A 21,190-nucleotide genomic window follows, 5' to 3' on the forward strand; every position below is an offset into this window, starting at 1 on the left:
GTTTCACGACTTCACCACCTTCCTCTCTCGTCCCTCGATCCTCCCAGCATCCCCGGCTTTTTTTCTTTCCAAGTCTAGCACAGAGATGGTTTTATTTTTAGCCTTCAATGAGATGGGGAGAGAGGTCGTGCTGGGCTAACACATAGTCTCCACCAGGCCTTTACTGGAGACCTGTCGCTGACATTTGAAACGAAAGCCATTTAAAAGCATCTTTCTACTCTGCTACCCTGAACCTTTATCACCCACAACCCTAATTATACTGAATCACCAGGCTCCTCCTGGGATTTTTGTCTTAAAGGCTGACTACCAGCACTGTTTATACAAATAACGTCTGCTGATACAATTCTTTCATAAAGGCTATTCTGAACTGACATATCAACCATATGAACTGACAAGAACTGTGAAATGTTACGATTTGTGACATTTTGCAAATGTTCTGGAAGAATGAGCTATGTGGAAATGCTCTATGAATCTCAGATTAAGATCACAATATATAGCAATGCCTATTAAGCAACTGAACAATCAGTAGCAATTGATATGATCCATGGTCTGTGTGGAGTACTAGAACCAAAAACTCGATCTCTGTTAGGAAGAAAGTCCTTGATGTTTATGGTCATTTTTATCTTAGCCTTGGAAAGTCTTCAGGATAAGCAGAATTTTGTGATTTAAGGAAAACCTATAAAATATTCTTATCTATAATGATTAGCAAAAATTCTCCTTAAAGACACACCATAGACTTTGTGACCTAAAGATTTACCTTATATGAATTATTTCAAATGACTCCTTACACCAATATACAGCGATTGACACTACCAATGCTACGAGCAGTACTGCCTATGTAAGTTAGGAGATGACGCACCTTACGTTGGCCAGGTCAGGTGACATGGAAGAACGCATCGCTTTACAGCCAAAGGCTCTTATACATTAATTGAACTTTTGCTCTATTTTCCATCTCCTCGACTACTGGTGATGGTTGAGGCAAGGAAAAAATTTAAACCTTCTGAGAAGGCCAAAAAGAGAAAACATGATTGGGATCAAGAGCACGGAAAAATTAGTCAATCTTGGAGAGGAGTTTGTTCGTTGGCGCAGGCTGAAAGAAGAAGCCGAATGTAAAACACATTTTCTTTTATCAACTTTATTGTTAGACTGGTAAGTTTACACTTTGCTCCTAGTATAGTGCTATATATCTTTATTATTTTCGATGTTTCGTAGAAGTATAATACAAGCAGAGGAAGTTAGATGAGAAAGTTACAGATCTAGCACCCCTAGTGGCTAAAAATTATACTGTGTGTCTTTAAAACTCCACCCTGAATGTTCAGGGCAAAATCTAAAGACTTCATTAATTACAGGAACATTTCTTTCCGGCCTACAAAACTATGAAGGTTTCTACAGCGGAAATTCATCCTGAAAGAATAAATGGTTTTATGCAATAACTACCTGCAAAGGAGGTAGTTAACTCAACCTTAAAGAAAAAGTCCAGTCATATTCAGAATTCAAACTTCTGAAAGTACTTTAAATATGATTAAATGATTAAAAACTGTTCAATAAATGATACCTTTTTTAAATTAAGAGTAATTAATTAATGTTTGTCAAAGAACACTACTGCCACCTACCAGTTTGTGACATTATAGTGCGGTATTGTCTGTTGATCTGTATCTAGTGTTTGTCACAATGCACTATTACCCAAGTCATCTAGAAAATATTCTTCTTCTTCGAAATGTTGGCTATTTATTAAATGCTTTTCTCTGGCCAGAAGTTCGATGGCAAATCCTCCTTCAATCCAATGATGAACCCGTGGTGGATCATGAATTCGAAAGGCGAAATAACTATTTTTTTTCCCACTTTTACCCTATGTATTACAACATCCAACTGCCATGCCCGTGCGCATTATCTAACTATAGCTCTTGCGAATGTCAATGGTGAGGACCTCTCAAAATCTTAAATAATTGTTGTTGATTGCAGGTGTGTCTAGTAGCTCCCATTGATTTTGCTTGTAAAGCGGGGAGAATGACCTTCGGCTTAGCGCACCGTGACATCACTGCTGGAAGATGTCATGACTGAGGTGTTACTACATTTGAGCAAAAATGTCCGTTCCCAGACTCAGTGATCGTGACAAAAATGATTTTAATTTTTTTACTGATGAATGCTAAATTCATTAAATCACTGCGAACATATTAGTTTTAGGTATAAATAATAATCCATTGATCATTCCTTGCTGATCAGACTTTTCCTTTAAATTTTATTTTTATTAAAAACAATATAAATGAAACAAAAAAAAAAGTATTTCAATTCTTTTCAACAACAAACAGGTTATATATACACTATATTGCCAAAAGTATTTGCTCACCTGCCTTGACTCACATATGAGCTTAAGTGACATCCCGTTCCTAATCCATAGGGTTCAATATGACGTCGGTCCACCCTTTGCAGCTAGAACAGCTTCAACTCTTCTGGGAAGGCTGTCCACAAGGTTTAGGAGTGTGTTTATGGGAATTTTTGACCATTCTTCCAGAAGCGCATTTGTGAGGTCGCACACTGATGTTGGACGAGAAGGCCTGGCTCTCAGTCTCCGCTCTAATTCATCCCAAAGGTGTTCTATCGGGTTGAGGTCAGGACTCTGTGCAGGCCAGTCAAGTTCATCCACACCAGACTCTGTCATCCATGTCTTTATGGACCTTGCTTTGTGCACTGGTGCACAGTCATGTTGGAAGAGGAAGGGGCCAGCTCCAAACTGTTCCCACAAAGTTGGGAGCATGGAATTGTCCAAAATGTCTTGGTATGCTGAAGCATTCAGAGTTCCTTTCACTGGAACTAAGGGGCCAAGCCCAGCTCCTGAAAAACAACCCCACACCATAATCCCCCCTCCACCAAACTTTACACTTGGCACAATGCAGTCAGACAAGTACCGTTCTCCTGGCAACCGCCAAACCCAGACCCGTCCATCAGATTGCCAGATGGAGAAGCGCGATTCGTCACTCCAGAGAACGCGTCTCCACTGCTCTAGAGTCCAGTGGCGGCGTGCTTTACACCACCGCATCCGACGCTTTGCATTGCACTTGGTGATGTATGGCTTGGATGCAGCTGCTCGACCATGGAAACCCATTCCATGAAGCTCTCTGCGCACTGTTCTTGAGCTAATCTGAAGGCCACATGAAGTTTGGAGGTCTGTAGTGATTGACTCTGCAGAAAGTTGGCGACCTCTTCGCACTATGCGCGTCAGCATCCGCTGACCCCGCTCCGTCAGTTTACGTGGCCTACCACTTCGTGGCTGAGTTGCTGTCGTTCCCAAACACTTCCATTTTCTTATAATACAGCTGACAGTTGACTGTGGAATATTTAGGAGCGAGGAAATTTCACGACTGGATTTGTTGCACAGGTGGCATCCTATCACAGTTCCACGCTGGAATTCACTGAGCTCCTGAGAGCGACCCATTCTTTCACAAATGTTTGTAAAAACAGTCTGCATGCCTAGGTGCTTGAATTTATACACCTGTGGCCATGGAAGTGATTGGAACACCTGATTCCAATAATTTGGATGGGTGAGCAAATACTTTTGGCAATATAGTGTATATATATATATATATATATATATAAATACTAGCCCCCTTAAATATGTAAACAAAAATCATAAAAAGTAGAGAGATTAAAGTCTTGGATTAGTTTTGTTCTTTTTTAAGAAATAACAGCATCATCCTGTCTTTTTGTTACCTAACAGTTTTCTCTGGTGTCCTGCTGTGCAGAGCCACCAGAGAAAACTCTCTGCGGTATGTTGTACTTCAGGAAGTAGCCGAGTTCATTCAGATCCAATGCATTGAAAGTGCTTGAAATTCTATACACTTAGCCTGTTACCAGAGAAGGCAACAATAGGGGCTGACATTTCATCTGGTACATTGTATTTAATGGTTGAACTGATATGTAGAGCTGGGGCAAGGTTTGATTTACTTGCAACAAATAAATACACCAAATAAAATTAGAAAATATAGAAAATAGAACTGCATAAAGAACCAAGATAGTAGTTTCACATTGAATTACATCAGTAACCAAATTTTAGCCTCTTCTAGTCCACGGGGAGCTCGAGAATGTCCCTGTTTACTACCACTGAACCCAAGTGAGAGAGAGAAAATGAGAGGGCTGAAGTTTTATAGAGGAAAAACTGATTCCAACATAGACACTCCCTCTGCATGAGCTGGGGCCCCTGCATGGAGAGGCCTTCTCCACTCTTGAGCTTGGCAGAAACACATGGCACAATGGCAGTTCTGGACAGATACAGAATCAGCAGCCTGTGTGCCGCCTAATCCAGGATCCTCACAAATCACATGAAAGCCTTTAAAATCTCCTTATTCAAACCTTTAACTCCGCAAAAAAAAAAAATAAAATAAAAAAAAAAAAACACACAGCTGTTGCACAACAGTTTTATTAAGGAGGGGACATTTTGGCTGCCACATCTTATTTGAGTGGGTGTGCATGCAGTCAAATGAAACAGCGATGAAAGCTCAGTGCTTCTGCTAACGCTGGAGTGCACAGCCAACTAAGCTTGACAGGAGATACAAATGAACAAGCTCCTGGTGTCGTCACAACACCAATACTGTGACCTCAGAGGAGAGCTGGAAATGCAGCCAATAGCACAAAGCCTGCTCAACCAACGCACGGGTTCACACTAAGGCGTCACACTGGTTGGGGGAGCGGATCTTGTGTTGCTCTCTTACTGTGGTAACGTCAGCAATGATGCTGCTGCTACCACAGTTCCACAGGGACCAGATCTGTGTAGGGCACAACTGATATTTGCAAAAACATTCTCTCACTGTAGCTGCGGATCTATACAGACCCACCAAAAGTTCTGATTAACCTTCTTCTTCCTTCAAACTGACAGACAAATTGAACTTCCATGTCTTAAATTAGCAGTTGTTTCACATTTTTCAATTAATGGATAAAGAGAGATGCATGCAATGTTTGAAACTATTGAGATATTGTTTCATAATCTAATTCTGTTTTAAGCATATCCCAGAAATGTCTGCTGAGTTTTTTTTTTGCTGTTCACCACTGATGTTTGCTGTTCATCAATGTTCCTAGCAAACCTCTGAGGCCTTCACAGTACAGCTCCTGTTACTTATTTAGTTAATAGGAAGTAAGATAAATTAGTTTGGAAATCCAGGAGGACAGGAGTAAAAGGGGCAGAGTTTTTTTTATGATTATGACATTTAGGAGACAAAAACTTAGAAATAAAACCTTAAACAAACAAAATTAATTAACTCTATAAACCTGAAGAAAGCTTTAAGAAGTGTGAAAACCTCTCTCTGTTGGTCCACAGGCATGTGGTGGCTGACGGGGGAGGCTGGACCAGAGTGAATTGAGTTGAGGAGGCGGTCATGTAACAGTAGGGTTCAGGCAGAGTTGAAGCCCCCTTGCTTGCTGCGCTGCAGCTGGTAACATTTACCCCAACTCCTAGCCTGTAAAATGCTGTGCACGTGTGCGCTTAAGTGTTGAGGCTCAGTCAGGAGCCTTAAAACACATAAACTGTGCCTATTTTTTTTTTTTCTTTTACAATGGAAAACCAAAAAAAACAGAACTCTCCTTGTTAGAAACACCCCATCCCAAGGACTCATTTAACAAGCAGATATTATGTTACAGCTGGTAAGAAAGGTGAAACTGATCCCATCCAGACCCCAAATATCCAACTTTCCTCTAGAGTGGGGCTCACAGACAGGCTTTGTTTTTCCAGTGTGGCTAAATGTGTATAACATCATCATTAAAAACCATTAAAAGAATTAACCCTCCACCAAACTTCCAAGGTATTCATAACAAGGGGTAGCAGGTCCAGGAGGGAATCTAAGAGACATTCGTCTCCCAAGTGCAATCTTCAAGCTAATTCTTGGGAATTCTGAGGCATCTACAGGAAGGTTGGGATTTAAAGCTCCTTAATTGGGTTCTGTTCTTCCCTGCTGACTCCTTGCTGTAGGACCTACCTGTAAACCTCTAATGTGAGATGACCAGGGAGGTATCCTAATCAGAAGCCTAAACTACCTCAACTTACTCCTTTCAATGTAGAGAAGCAGTGACTCCATTTTGAGCTCCCCTAAGAGGATACTTATTATTGCCACTTGAATATCCATCAGTTGGTCATAATTTCTTTACTATTAGCATTAGGATAAGTGCTGGTTGGAACATGGATGGACCAGCAAACTTAGAGCTTTGTTTTTGGGCCCAGTTCCTTCTAAAGGTCAGACTGGAGCAGCATCAGCAATACTGCAGACTATGACCTCAGGTGTTCGTAACATCATCTTCATTTAAATGGAGAATATGGATTGGATATAATGGGTCTGATTCCTTTCATTTCTATTATGTCTTTACTACAATTATGCCAAAGAGTTGCAAAATTTGCACCCAAACTGCAAATATTGGAAAGGGGAAGACTCTACCAGTAGCTTGAAAAGGCTCCTAAGCTCTCTAGCCAAATGGGATGCAAATGTTTTAAAAATGGTATGAAAAGCTACTACATTCAGCAATAACAAAAAACCTTAACTGTCATTAATAATATTAAGAATATACCAGAATGATCATGTTAATACTTCAAACTCTAACTGCTGTCTCTTTGAGTAGATTGTAATTCATCCGTCCAGTTTCTTCCAACAGGCTGCTGATATTTCCAAATCGTTTATGCTGCATGGTAGATAGAGGATAATGTTATAAAAGAAATAATTAGAGCAAATCTTTTTATCCAAGTACAGCTCAAAACAGACTGCTTGCATCCAATCCTTCACACTCTGTTAACTTTTTTTGGGTTGTCTCGCTTTTTCTTACATCTGAAAAACTGCGGGTCCTTCGATTTCCCAACGTATGCCACCATATGCCATACGTGAGACATAAGTTACAGGTAAGTTATCTGATCATTGACATACGTTAAGTGTAAGTTACTCATAAGTCGTGGTGTCTAGCTAATCCAAAACCTATGAGTAACTTTTGCAAGTTACTTTTTTGAACTTATCTCCAACGTATATCAATGTATTTGACGTGTTCTAGACGACCACTGAACGTGTTTCTTAACTTACAGCTACTGTATAATGGCGTATTGGCAGCATGTTGGTATAAAAGGGGTTCATAAGAGGAAACCATTGGTACTCCTCCAGACTGCCTCCCCATTATATGAAGAGCGAGAAGGTGAGTGTGATGGATCCTCCCTGCGCTCATGCACACAATGACAACCAGTGGCCTAATGGTTAGGGCATAGAGCTTGGAATCCTGATGTTCTGAGTTCGAGCCCCACTCCCACAGACTGCCACTCTGGGTCTCTGAGCAAGACCCTTAACCCCACACTGCTCCCCAGGCGCCACACAATGGCATTCCACTGCTCCTCAAGGGTCTTGGTAACCCATAGTCATGGTAAAGCAATGCTATGTAGATAAATACCCCTAGGGCTTTTTTCATGAAAAGGCTAGACATAAACATAGTGAGATGTCAAAGGGAATGAGGTTTCCTTGTCCAGTTTTCAGCTGCCATTCTTGATTATGCTTGTCTCTGCATAAGAAATAATAAAGAATTTGTGGATAATCGGGAAAACATGGTGTTTTAGAAATAAGCATTCTGTCAGTCTAGTGGAATGTATTATTTTGGGAAACAAGAGAAGCAGCGTAAGTGGAAGTTACACTGTTGTGAATGGTCTATTTGGGGCATATCTCCTCCAAACATAATTGTTGTGCCATCCACGGCTGCACATAACAGAGTGCTGCCCATATTGTTACAGATCTCCTTGTAAATTAAAAATAAAGCATGTCTTTTCATTCAATAGTTTTAAAGAAATAATTAAACAAATGAACTAAAATTAAACCAGCTTTCTGTAGCCTGGCATTGTGCTCTGGAAGAAATATGGAGAATGCCAATATTGCCAGTGCTGGCCTGCTATATTAGCTGTAGTATTAAGCTGAAGATTTAAGCCCTTCTGTCCACTCTAATAAAAGTTGCACTGTATTATGTGCAATAATTGTTGAAGATCTTCATAGAGAGACTGTAGCGAAGCTTTCAGGGTACAATCTGTGCAGCTGCCACACCAACAAACTCCCAGGAGATGCTCCAGCAGATTAGTCTAAGGGAGAGAGAGGAGGTGGAAGAAGCCCCAGGTAGCCTCACAGCAATGCACCATGAGAAACAGGAAGAGACAGAGAAAAGCACTGCTGCTCACATCTTTTCCAGCCAGCGAATCCCTTCGTCTCCCACTGACCGGCTAAATATTGTATCAGCTGGAAAAAGAACCTACAAGTCTCAAGACTGATGGGGTTTCTTTTGTTCGACAGTTATTGTTGCCATTTTTTCCTTCATTTATGAAACTACTGGTCTACCTCCGAGTTTGTGTGGGTACTGTGTGTGTGTGCATTTGTGTCAGAAGGGAAATGTAATATTTGTCCACCAACCTCACGGTTGCTGAAGTGTTTTTTTATTGGTCACTTTGAAGTTACTCGTCTGTTTTCCTCTCTTCCCTCTCTCAGAGCACATCCGATGTGTGGTGCGCTGCTCAGTTCAGAGTTGGATGAACGACCTTGAGCAGTCGCGCAGGGCTGTGTTGCCATGGCAACGAAGCCTCGCGCAGCCAGTAACAGCTGGATGTAACAGCACTCCCTGAATTTTAGCGGGTGCCACGATGTTAATAAAGCGACTCTCTCTGTCTCCTCCCCCCTCCTTCTTACTTCTCGATCATCATCATCCCCTTCATCTCTCAGATTTTTATATACTCACATGGAACTGCACTGAAAGATACTTTCCTCTTTCTGCAACAATCTAGTTTTCTTTGCATGAGCTAATTGAGCCTGATTGCTTCAAGTTGGCCATGTGCAGTCCTGGCCACCCGTCGACCATGAGTGGGGTAAAACAACGGACAAGTTGAGAGGACAAAGACTGAGCTGAGGCACAGAAAGAGTCAGAAATCAAGAGTGAGCCACAAGTTACAAAACAAAACGAAACAGAGAAAAGCGCATTGAGATGGGCACTTGACATTCCTCTCACAGAGGAAACAGCTCTCAGGAAAAAAAAGGCGGTAGAGGACATGAGCTGCACTGAGGCATTCTTTGAGAAAGAAAGGAAACAGAAAGTGAGGATGCACTGCACGATTCTGACAGCCCATCAGCTCAACCCACACGTCTCTTTCTTTCTCCTCTTCCCAACTTTCTTTAATACTTAGTTAATCTTTTCTGCCTCCAACACCCCCCCCCAAACTCCATTTAAAACTTAATCTGACAAACTAAATTACATCAACTAAATTTAGTACAGTCTTTTTATTCCTCGAGTGAACAAAAAGCTCGACCAGATCAGATCCTGATTTGATTAATCGTTTGGCATCTTCATCGGCTTTGATGCTGATATGTTATTTATCATTTATATTTTAAAGATCTTTTTTGGAGAGAACAAAAGAAAAATGTTCAACTAAACAATGTTTCAAAAAAAAAAAAAAAATGACAGTTACTCTTTACTACTCCAAGATAAAACATTCAAAAAAGTGATTTAAAGTTTTAAACGTTCCGTGAGATAAATCATAGCCAGTCATTAAATTATCCAATTTATAGAAATGGACAAAGAAACTGGTTTGGAAAAAAAAAAACGAACCTGAACAAAAACCTGGTCTTTAAAGTTGAATGCCAGGGAGTTGCCTAGCCTTGGGTTAACAATTAAGAATATTTTTACACAACAATGGTTCATTGAAAAGAGGAACATTTTTCCTTTTCTATTAACAAATCTACATGACAATTTCATTACCATCTCCATGCACATAGCATTGCTAGAAACATTAAAATCTATGTGATTTTCCTGACGCAGTTCTTCGTAAAAATGCAGCATATGCAAGCATACAAAATCTTCCTGCCTAAAAAAGCCCCACCACTAAACCAAGGCATACACTGTGCGATTTTCTGCCCGATGAAGAACTTTTTGGATGGGGCAGAGTTTTAACCTCATCGTGCCTCCCGCATCGTGTAGTATAGAGGGGATAAAAAGGGGTGATCTGCCTCTTGAAACCACCTCCCGATCAGGGATCGTAAGGTCGGGAAAAAATGAGATGTTTGAAACCCAGTCGGCCCTAGTGAGGTATTTGTGGGTAAATGTTGCTGTTGAAGCAGAGCTACGAGCGTCTATGAACCAATTTACCAGAATCTCAAGCACTGTGCATGTGCAAAGAAGGGAGTTCTTCTTCTTCTTCTTCCAGATATACGAGTCCGACTAGTGCCATCTCTCAGCGTCGAGTCCGACGCTTGGTTTTTGGATGTGCAGTGTTAACAGGGTGATCGCATCAGAGCATCAGGCCGCAAAGTGTAAGAACATGCAACATGATCTGTGAACTTTTAAACCCTATGATTTCGTCGTACAGTTTGAGTTGTAGCTGCGTGCAAGGATTGAAAATATTGTACAGTGTATGCCCAGCATAAGAGTCCATCTAAGTAAAGCAACATCAGTAAGGACATTTAGCCAAATCAGACATGTCTCAGCAGTCCATGGTTAGTGCTGTCTAAATCGTTCTGTCAGTAAGACAGGAGGCAGGAAGAGGGACCTCCTGACGGTTGTTCAAAATCCTTTGCAGGACGTATACACACAGCGCACCTCACAGAATTCAACAAAAATGTCTTATTTTGTCATATAAAATCTGTGGGACACATGCAATAGTATCCTTAATTTATTCTGGGTCTTATAATAGGGACCTTTAGTTGTTTGTTATATTTGCGTAGCTTTTGTTTTTGTAGGTCTCTTTTGAAAAGACTGTAGTTCTAATTTGTCTAGCACCGCTCATGTTTGCTTATGTTCTGTAATGAGATCCAAGAAGGCTAAAGGCTGTTCAGATTCAGCACTACTTACACACCTTTGATAGGTTTCCATAGGTGGAGGGGTAGGAGCAAGGAGCTACAGTTTAGTTCGGAGGGAGGTAAATATACCATGGCTTCACCATACAGGAAGATTCTGTGTTCCCCATGTTTTTAAACATTAGGCTCTGAAACTTAATATGAAATAATATTTCAAAACAAATGGTGCAAAAAAAGTGTTGATCTGTAAACAAGGCCTAAATGGGCCACCCTGACATCCTCCAGTAAGCAAAATGTTTTAATTAACATGTAAAGATCTGAGTCATTCTTGGGCAAACAAATAAGACAAATAGAAAAAAGGACTGAAAATAAATCTGCATCTTCTATCAAAAAAAAAGAGGCAGAAATTGTTTTGGTCTTTTCTCCTTAAAATCTTGTCAAAGACATTTTATCTATCAAAACCCCTGCAAAGGATGTACATCTTCTGTACCCTGACCAAGATATTTCCATATTTCACTGCATGGAAAATTATTGCCAACTATAAAAACTAAACAAAATAAATCTGTTTTGCATTGATTAGATTAGTACAATTGTTAGTTTTATTTTTTATGTACTCATAATTAGACAGGTTCATTCAGGTTGTCCCTGCTAAGTCTTTAACAATAATACGTTTCTGTAACTGAGGGGGGGTTAAAAAAAGCCAACAACAGATACAAGTCAAAGACAGGTGAGACAGAGGTACTGCCAAATGGAGCATTAGTCACAATGCATCTGTCTACTTCATTTTCAAAGTATCCCTGCAGCCCACTAGGATGGTTTTAAAGATCGAGTGGATAATTACAATCAACATGTTGGCAAACCCTGTTTTGGATGATGGATATCGCCTTCATTTCAGCCACCATGTTTCTATGGCACACTTGCAGGGACAAACCAAACATTACTGCATAGACAGGGCATAGCCCATATTTACATATGCTTTTTTAATTTCCAACTTGGTAGAAGGGAGGTCAAGCTGTTAGTAATTCAGGAGTTGCATTTTACTTTTTTTCTATGCCAGACCTGTATATGTAGATTAAGTTATTCCCAGATTTTTTGACACACCTTCCATTAGTTTGAGTAAAAGTAGAGCACATTGTACTCTAATTTTGTATCCTTTATTTTTTTCTTTTTTTTCCATGATCTTTAACCATTTAATGATGGGTCTTTTTGCCTCACAATTGATTACACAGAAAAACAAAAATAAAAAACAAATACAAATTTGGTTTGTCTTGTGCATTCATCAACTCTTACAAATTGTTTCAATGCCATGAAATGTGTGATTATCATCTTTCCTGTTCACTTAACTCATTAAAAAAGGCAACAGCTTCTCTTTGTGACTTCAACTCCCAACTTCTCAGAAACATAATAACAAGAACAGAAACTGTATTTTATACAAAGATTCAAAAAGCCCCATCTATGGATGAAAATATGGATGATTTTTTTTTGTTGTTGTTGTTGATAAATCAATAAATCCTTGTAAGGGCAACCTATCAAGCATTTGTAATGATGAGAGAAATTCTTAGGTAGTTTGCAATAGAGTAACAATACAGTGATTTGGGTAATAAGCTGAAAAAAACCATTGGAATTGAACTGCTGGTTGAATTGCTGATAATTTTCTTAATTCAGAAGATGTTATAATAGTCCAGATTGAAGTATCTTTTTGGTAAATTTTTGGCTTCAGTATTTTCCTGAACCTGACTCGTTCACAAAACTCTCTTGACACATCGGTGCAGGGCTGTACAGGGGTTTTAAGTGAATAGATCTCCAGGAATTATTTGGAAATAGTAGATGACCTCTGGTCTGACCTGACCAGAACATGTATCTTTTTGCACTCAAAGTCATTGAGTAAACTCATAGTTTTCTGTCTTTTAGTGAGGTGAATCTGGTTGGAATTTTCCTTTTGTAAAAGCAAGACTTACAGAGCGCAACCGTAAGCCATATTTAAAACCAAATGTTTACATAACATATCTTTCTTACTTTGTTTTAAAATGTATTTACAGCACAGATAATTTTCAATATCCAGTATCCATCTTCACATGTAATAGGCTACTACAATAATTCAGAATATGTTTAACAACTGCAGGATGTATTTCCTAACTTCTTAGCCACATTGTTTTAAACCAGATTTTCAACTCTAAATTAAAGTCTTTAATGATTGAAATTAGTGTTCAGTGGGAGACATACCCATGAGAATTAATTAAACACATTTAGATTTACAATTATCTTTATTTTCAAAACATCTCATGTTGGGAAGTCCCAATCCACATATTGCACCTTTAAGAGGTGACTGATACCGTTCTTAACCTGATTCAACATCAGCACAGATCATATCTACTTTTAAAACTTTGTAAAATGGAATATTAGAAAAAAGTTTGCTGAGTGATATTACTCAGAGAACAGTAGTTAATAAAAATGGGTATGAGAACATGAGAATTATTTATTATTACCCATCTGGATACATAAACGTTAGACAGAGGCATTGGACTTTTAATGAATATGCCAATATGGGAAATTTTAGGTAATCCGATATTATTTTTTTGCCTGAAATCGCACTGACATCTGATGGGAACATCCCTAATTCCATGTTGCAAGTATTTAGACTACCGTATTTTCACGACTATAAGGCGCACTTAAACGTCTTTTTTTTCCCTCAAAATGTGCGGTGCGCCCTATGGTGCGGTGCGCCCTATGTGTGTTGTAACTGCGACTTTTGAGACCACCTCATTGAGGAGATGATGAAAGAGTGGCTGAATGTAAGGAGACCAGGTGTTTTTTTTTTCCACCCCTCACCATCGCTGTTGATATGTAACTCCATGCGTGCCCATCTCACAGCTGATGTGAAAAACATGGGGAAACAAATGAATGCTGTGCTTGCTGTTCAACCGCTCAACATCGGTGTGAACCGGACCCAGCAGGTGCAGCAGAAGCAGCGAGTTTACATGCAAAGTCAATGGTTGACGCGCGTATAGGTGCAGCAAAAGGTCCTGCAGCGCATTTTGGTGCAGCACGTCGGGAGCGTTTTAGCATCTGAAGCGCCGCCAACGCGCTGCTGCTGCTCAAGATGGAAAAATTGAAGTTTTGCTGCTGGACGCGCCGCATCAACCAATCAGAGAAGCAGATCTGGGAGCTGACAGCGAGACACAGCGCTCTGATGACATATGATATTAGATGAAAAAGGCTGGGTGGATGCGTGGCTGAGGCAGGTGTATCTGAGAAGACTAGGTGGTTTTTTCCACGCATCACCATTGCTGCGTGCCCATATCACAGCCGATGTGAAAAAAAGGTGAATCAAATGAACGCTGTGCTCGCCGTTATCCCGGGGGTCTGACAAAGGAACTTCCACCGCTCGACATCGGTTTGAAGCGGCCGTTCAAAGTAAGGCTGCGAGCGGCGTGGGAGCGATGGATGACAGACGGAGACCACAGTTTCAGGATAATGGGAAGGCAGCGCCGGGCAAGTTACGCCACCGTTTGCGGATGGATTGTAGATGCTTGGACTACTACGTGTCTGCTGGCTCTGTTGTTCAAGCTTTTGCAAAAGCCAGCATTATTTCTGAGGAGCTTCGCTGCACGGAAAGTGACTCTGACAGCGCAGATGGGGAAACTGGCATGTCTGATTTAGCGCAGCTGTTTAATTCAGAAACAGAGGATGATGACTTTGATGGGTTTGATTAATACTTTGTAATAAATACATGAATAAAGCACAATCATACTCAGTTTTGCTCCCGCTCTATTTTTCTACCTGAAAGCTTAATTCAACAGCAGCCTCTGGGCGGGTCTCCTCCTCTTCAGCGCGGTGGCTGGCAGGTGTTTTTTCATCTAAATAATCTAAATCTTGCAGCTATATTTGCTGTGATCAGTGGGAATAAAGTAGTTTTAATATAGTTTTTAAGTGAGAAAGTCCACCTGAAAACTTAATAATTGCAGTCAGTTCATCCAGATAATCTATTTCTGTCGGAGGCGCTCAGACCCCCACATACCAGCGGTGCACCGACAGTAAATCCCTTCAACAGCAGCCTCACCGCGGCTGCTGGCAGGTGTTTTTCATCTAAATAATTTTAACTGCAGGCACCAGGATACCGGCAATAAAAGCGAACATATTCCGTCGGCAGGTTTCAGGATTTTAAGTTAATTTAGGAGTGATCACAGCGCTGTGTCATCTGCGATGTGTCTGTCTCACGGCCAGCTGCCAGGTTTGATTAATACTTTGTAATAAATACATGAATAAAGCACAATCATACTCAGTTTTGCCCCCGCTGTATTTTTAAATACGCAGTAGAGGTATTTAAAGGTAGTAGAGGACATGTACCTGTATATAAAAAACGCGCCCTATAGTCCGGTGCGCCTTATGTGTGTGTTAAATACAGAAATGGGACACATAACTGAGAGTGCGCCTTTTAGTCCGGTGCGCCTTATGGTCGTGAAAATACGGTATAAGTGAAACTAAACTATTTTGGATGTCTTCGGAGATATAAATCACATTAAATTACATTTTAAAGACATTTGCATACATTGGTGGAAAATTTTGGAATTAACCAACCAGGAAGTACTCTGACTTTAAATAAATCCAATAACCTGTTATCAGATTAGAGGCATGTTTCATAAGGAATGCACCAATCAGAGAGCTCCATTCTGTGACCACTGCCTATCTCAACTCTTTGCAAAGCATTGTCTTTAGCAGCATTCCCTCATTAACTTCCACACTGAAGAGTGCCATTAGTGCAACCTTTGCCAAGTGGATCCAAAGTAGTTCTAACACTAATAAAACCATGTTAAAATAAAAATATTAACTAGATTGGTTTTCTTGTGGCTGAATTGTAACATTCACCAACATTATCACACACTATATCAAGCATCAACAGCAGTGCTAGACCAATTACTTTTTTTAATCATGATAGATTAAATAGAGTACTGAAACAATCACCAACTAATATAGAAATGGAATCATCGTTCACTGGAGTTCACAGACCCTAAAACATGCATTTAGTGTAAAACAACAGCTCACAGATTAAGCCAACACTGAACAAAAAAATATAACTTTTTCTTTCAAGATGAAAACACTTTCTTTGAAGCAAATATGCACATTTCAAAACTTCTTATTTGGCACAGTTTAAGCTTCCCTTCCTTCAAATCAGTCAAAAAAATATTTCTATAGATATATTTATCATTAAGAACCTCTGCTATCCAATTATACCCGGTCAGCTAACTGACCAGCTGATTTTCACCCCTGTTTATTTGAGAGAAGATTTGTCCACTAAACACATGTCCCAGACCTTTACTCCAAGTCAAACCTAAAAAAAACTTTGTCATATTGATGGTGACTTTATTGCCCATTGCTTGTTGTTAATAATAAATCCTTCTTGGAATGTGAAATCAAACCATTACAACAATGTCTTTTAACACACACACAAAAAAATTTATGAAATCTGGTTTGGACCTCTGAAAAAGACTCTTTTTTTATACAGAAAGGGGTAAATTTATGGAAAGCTGCTGATTATTTCTTGTTAAACATGTCCTAAAACACTGAGAGAACAAAAGAGCAGGTCACTGTGCTTCATCAAAGAGAGGCAGGGGACGGTGTAAGGCACAGGAGAGACAGATAACATAGCAAAGAATGATAACCATCCGAGTCCAGAAAATGTCTTGCTTCCACAACAGAGATGACAAAGGTTTCCAGAAACATGAACAACCAGGGTGAACACAAAGGAAAAAATGCAAGGCAAAAATTCCAGCAAGGGGCCCCACCTGAACCGCCCCCTCCCACATTTTACACCTCAAACCACCTTCTCGTACTCATCCACACACCCAGACCCCTGCTGTTTGAGGTCCTAACTCAGGAACCCTGCCTCCCCCTATCACCAGCATCCCCAGCTAACCTCTGTCCCATTTCCCCGACCACAATTCAGCAAACATAATGCATCACTGTCACCCTCCTCCTCCTTCATCATCAATACCCCCGTCCCTCAAACCACTTAGCAAAACCCCTCACAAGGTTTACACAACTAATTCTGCACTGTGAGAAGAATTCTATTGAGACTGTTGCAAATGTATAAAGAAAACAAAGGAATCACTGAATTTGCAATCATATTCTTTCTATTAATAAAGAATATTTTAAGTAACTAAAACAATATTTTTCAAGGGAAAAAAATGCAAAATGTTCTAATCAATGCATTGCATTGAGTCTGCAGCTTCCTCTAGCCACCGCTATATTCTTCTTTTCTAGCATAAACAGTGGGGGAAGGTGAATTAGCATTTTGCTTGGAGAATTTACTACTTCCAGATAGGGAGATGATGATTGAAATTATAAATAGTTTCTGGGTTTGATTAAAAGCAAATCGCCTTGCCAAACTTTCTAGCTGTTCATCATAAGGAGGACATACACTGTATGATATTTTCAATTGCTGTGCTCAGCTACAGCTCAAACTGTATAACGAAACTAAAGAAAAATACTTCTCAGCTTACAATGTATATTCTTACACTGATGCAATCTAGCTGCTCAAACTGGACCACACGTATTCCCTTATTTGCACATGTGCAGTGCACAGGGTTCGAGTAACTCGCCTGGCTGACAATCGTAGCTCTGCTTCAACCACATGATTTCTTCATCAATGTTTGATTTTATCCTGAGCTTACGATTCCTGATCAGGTGGTGGTAGTGAGAGGCTAATCGCCCCTCGTTACCCCTCTATGCTACATGACCCAGGACAAAACAAAACTTGAGTACAGCCGGAAAATCAGCCTAAAAAGGGCAAAAACTCCTACAATGTATGTCTGCCTACAGGGAGAAATAGACAATGCACTTTGGTCCGCTTACAAAAGTAGTGTTTGAGTAAAACAAATCGAATTAAAAGACAAAGTAAAATAATAAAATACTAATAAATAAAATATTACAAAATACAAACACAACTTATGAAACCAATCCTAACATTATTTAACACTTTTTACTGTATTTTCACCTTATTTCTGAATAGCTCAATGGTGGAATACCCAGAAAATAGACGATACACATACTTTAGTAAAAGGTATAGTTTTTCCAAAAAGTACATTTATGTCTTAAAGTTACTAAGTAAATGTAACTAAGTAAAAATAATTAGTTACTTCCAATCTCTGGATATCATCTTTAGTTTCAAAACCAAAAACATCTTCCTGATACCTTTGCTACTGAATGAGAATACAGGTAAAGTACTGGAATGAGACTGTACAGGAGAGTCAGAGACTTCCACTTCATGCTGCGTACAGTAGCACTGCCCCTCCCTCACCTGTTGCTGCACACTGTAGGTCAGCCATCTGAAAGACACTTCTTGCTAACAAGAGAGGCAAATAGAATAGAAAATCCCTTTATTGTCCCACAATGGGGACATTCCGGTGTAAACAGCAGCAAAAGGTTTATAGAAAAAATTGTCACACAAATATGGACGTTGGAAAAATGTAGGAATAACATAATAGTGAATAGTTAAAAGATAAACAATAAAATACTGTACTGTAAAGTGTTTCAAGAATATAAAACTGTGCACCTGAAAATCTGAGCGCTTAGTTTAGCCACAATAAAAAGAAAAAGAATCATGGCAATGATAGTAAAGAAGCATGACTAAATCCATGAAAGTTGTTTATTTTCTGTTTCTTGATTGCAACTGGCCAAGTGTAACAATTATACACCTTTAATGATACATAACATGATTTTTCAGAATTATTAATAATTTTTAGCTTTTCTGGTTTAGATAAAAGCAAATGAATCATAGCAGAAATATTGGATTATATTCTGTGTTCAGCAGTTTTTTTAAGCAGCATTGCTTTTACTCATGTTTGTCAGAACCTCACATTGGCCCATAAAAAAAAAATCTATATTTCACAGTTTAACTGTAAGAAAACATGATCTTTACGCTGAATAGCACGCTATTAGAAGCCCATTGATTGACATTAACCTTAACCAACAGAAAGGCATAAAGAGTCACCTAGAATGTAACATTTCCTCTTTATTGTTCTGTCACCACTTTTCCAGATTTTTTTTTTTTAATTGACAAAGATAACTAAAATTACCCCAAACATTCAACTTTAAAAATGCTTAATTTTGAACCTACAGGATCATCACTGGCCTTACTTGAATGCAATCCACAAAGAAAAATAAACCTTCAATAAATAAATAATCATATTTAGTAACTTTAAGATGTCCTACCCTGCAAACATGAAACAAATGTGTTAAAGTAACTAAATATGAGTAAGTAAATGCCAAAAGCAGTTGCATTAGTTTTTTCAGTGCAGATTTTTCACACATATCAACTGCACGCAGTGAGAAAATATTCAGTGAGTTGGGCATTTAATGATGTTATCAAAATGTCTTTTGTGTGCTTTACATGTTCAGGAATCAAGGTGGATTAAAAAATAAAAATCACAGGTATACAGACTTGAGAAGATGTAAGAAACAAGTGCATGTGTCCAAAGCAGGCAGAGATGGGCTCAAGTGAAGTGACTCATAGGGAAAAGATTGGCAGCTTAGTCAAGTGCATCATAAAAAATAATAAAAAATAGATGCAGGATGCAGCCCTTTTGCAGACAAAAGAATTGCTCCAAATAAAATTAGGCAGCAGAAGCCAAATGAGCGCTCTGATCTAAACTTAGCCAAGGATTCCACTGTAATTGACTCAAGCTCTCATCTCTCACCTGCAGTTGCATCCATCCCACTTGTGTTTACACACACTGCAAAGAGGACTGCTATTATCCAGTGATAACCTGCGCTGTAGTAGAGATCTAGTGTCACGCTCAAGGACATGGCGTCTCTTTTTCTTCTGCATGTGTGCGCACAAGGACAGACATGCAATACATGCCCGGCTGTGTCAGGGATCAAACCGTGAACCTTCAGAGGCGCAGGGGCAGTGAGGGCGCACAGGGCCACGCTGCTGCCCCCTGCAGACACACACGGGCACAGTCTATAGGAACGGGCAAATCCTTATTTCTTCCGCTACTCGCACACAATGCATCTGTTTATTCAAAGTACAGCAGAGACAATGCACTTTTTGTTCTTTATTCGCTTTTATAACACGTTGCCCTTGTACGGAAGCAGTCGGGAATAAAGATGTAAAACACCAGCATGACTTTTCTTGCAAACATTATGCTTCAGATTAAAAAAAAATAAATGAACATAAATGAGTGTGCGTGGGTTTAGTTCCTTCAAGTTGCGACAGTTTTTGGCTCAGGTGTTTCTATCCAAGCTTTAATACCAAATGGTTTAAATATAACCATATATTTCTTATGTTTCATTGAGCAGATTAGGTACATTTAAAAAGTGAGAGCTGCTCCTCCTACAAAAAAATAATAATAAAAAAAAAACTTCCCCATGTTCTCTGTAGGAAACACTGTGATCCAGCAGCAGCTTTGCGCGTAAACGGAGCCGCTTGTTCCGCCAAGTTAAGTTCATTAAACGCTGCGCATCGAGTCGCTCTGCAAACCACCACCGCCGAACAAACATGACAAGAAGGCTGCATCCCAGAGCAGAGATCAGTGAGGTGATCTCCCGGCTGTCATGCGCTGGAAACACTGTGCCCCAGCGCCGCACTGATGCCCCGGTCAGTTATCTCTCTCTGTGTGTGAGCGCACCTCCGTCTCACCCTATTTCCCACTTGTATCGACATGCAAATTGCAAACAAAGTCAGGCGTAATTAGCTAAATGTCAGCAAGCACGCGGCGTGGTCTTACCTGTGGAAAAGCGTTATCTCCTTCCCGGATCGATAATTTCTTCTTTACACCACTAACTCTCCGCCATCTTCGGCACTGTTTGTTTAAATGGGAAACACTCCCGGAGCCCTTAGCCAGGTCTGTAAGTTGAGTCGGCGCGGTGGGTTATGGGTAATTGAGTTCGGGCGTAAACAGCAGGGTGCTCCCTGCTTTCTGGTCCAACTAGGAAACGGACTACACATAAAACTCCACCAGACCAGAGGAGGAGGAGGTGACAGAAAAGGCACCGTCTGTCTGGCTGCATACAGACGAATGACAGCCACTGAAGAGGCAATGATACCTCAGTGTCTGATCTGTTCATCATTTAGAAAATACAATAAGTAAGAATATATGACTGTAGCACATTTTTGTGATGAAATGTAATTATTTTATTTTATTTTTACTGGCATGTTAATTTCATTTGATAAGATTAAAAAAGTAATTTATACAATCTTCTAGCCATTGGAAGGCCAGAAGATTGTACTATATACAGAAATAAGTTTGCCCCTCATTTTTAGTGCCAACAAAAAATAATCTACTTTTTTTCACTCTTTAAAGGTTTAGATTATCAACACCTCAAGTACAGACTTTGACTAGGCCACTCCAAATAACTAATTTATGGGGGATACGGACTTGTTTTGCTTTGGATCATTGTAATTGGTGACAAACACC

General features: G+C 39.8%; 1 protein-coding gene across 4 annotated transcripts in view; it reads right to left on the reverse strand.

The window, feature by feature from the left end:
- Positions 1-20,641, reverse strand: part of LOC119774153 (nuclear receptor coactivator 3-like) — an 84,395-nt gene extending 63,754 nt beyond the window's left edge. For 3 of the 4 annotated variants that reach the window (XM_038271533.1, XM_038271532.1, XM_038271530.1), the window contains exon 1: positions 20,501-20,625. The gene's annotated coding sequence lies outside the window, so the exon portion shown is untranslated. Of the gene's footprint in view, positions 1-20,500 lie in introns of all 4 variants that reach the window. The other variant, XM_038271531.1, reaches the window with a different exon arrangement.
- Between the last annotated feature and the right edge of the window lie 549 nt (positions 20,642-21,190).

This window comes from Cyprinodon tularosa, unplaced genomic scaffold, assembly GCF_016077235.1.
Source record: "Cyprinodon tularosa strain WSP-4 unplaced genomic scaffold, ASM1607723v1 ctg8, whole genome shotgun sequence".
Taxonomy (NCBI): domain Eukaryota; kingdom Metazoa; phylum Chordata; class Actinopteri; order Cyprinodontiformes; family Cyprinodontidae; genus Cyprinodon; species Cyprinodon tularosa.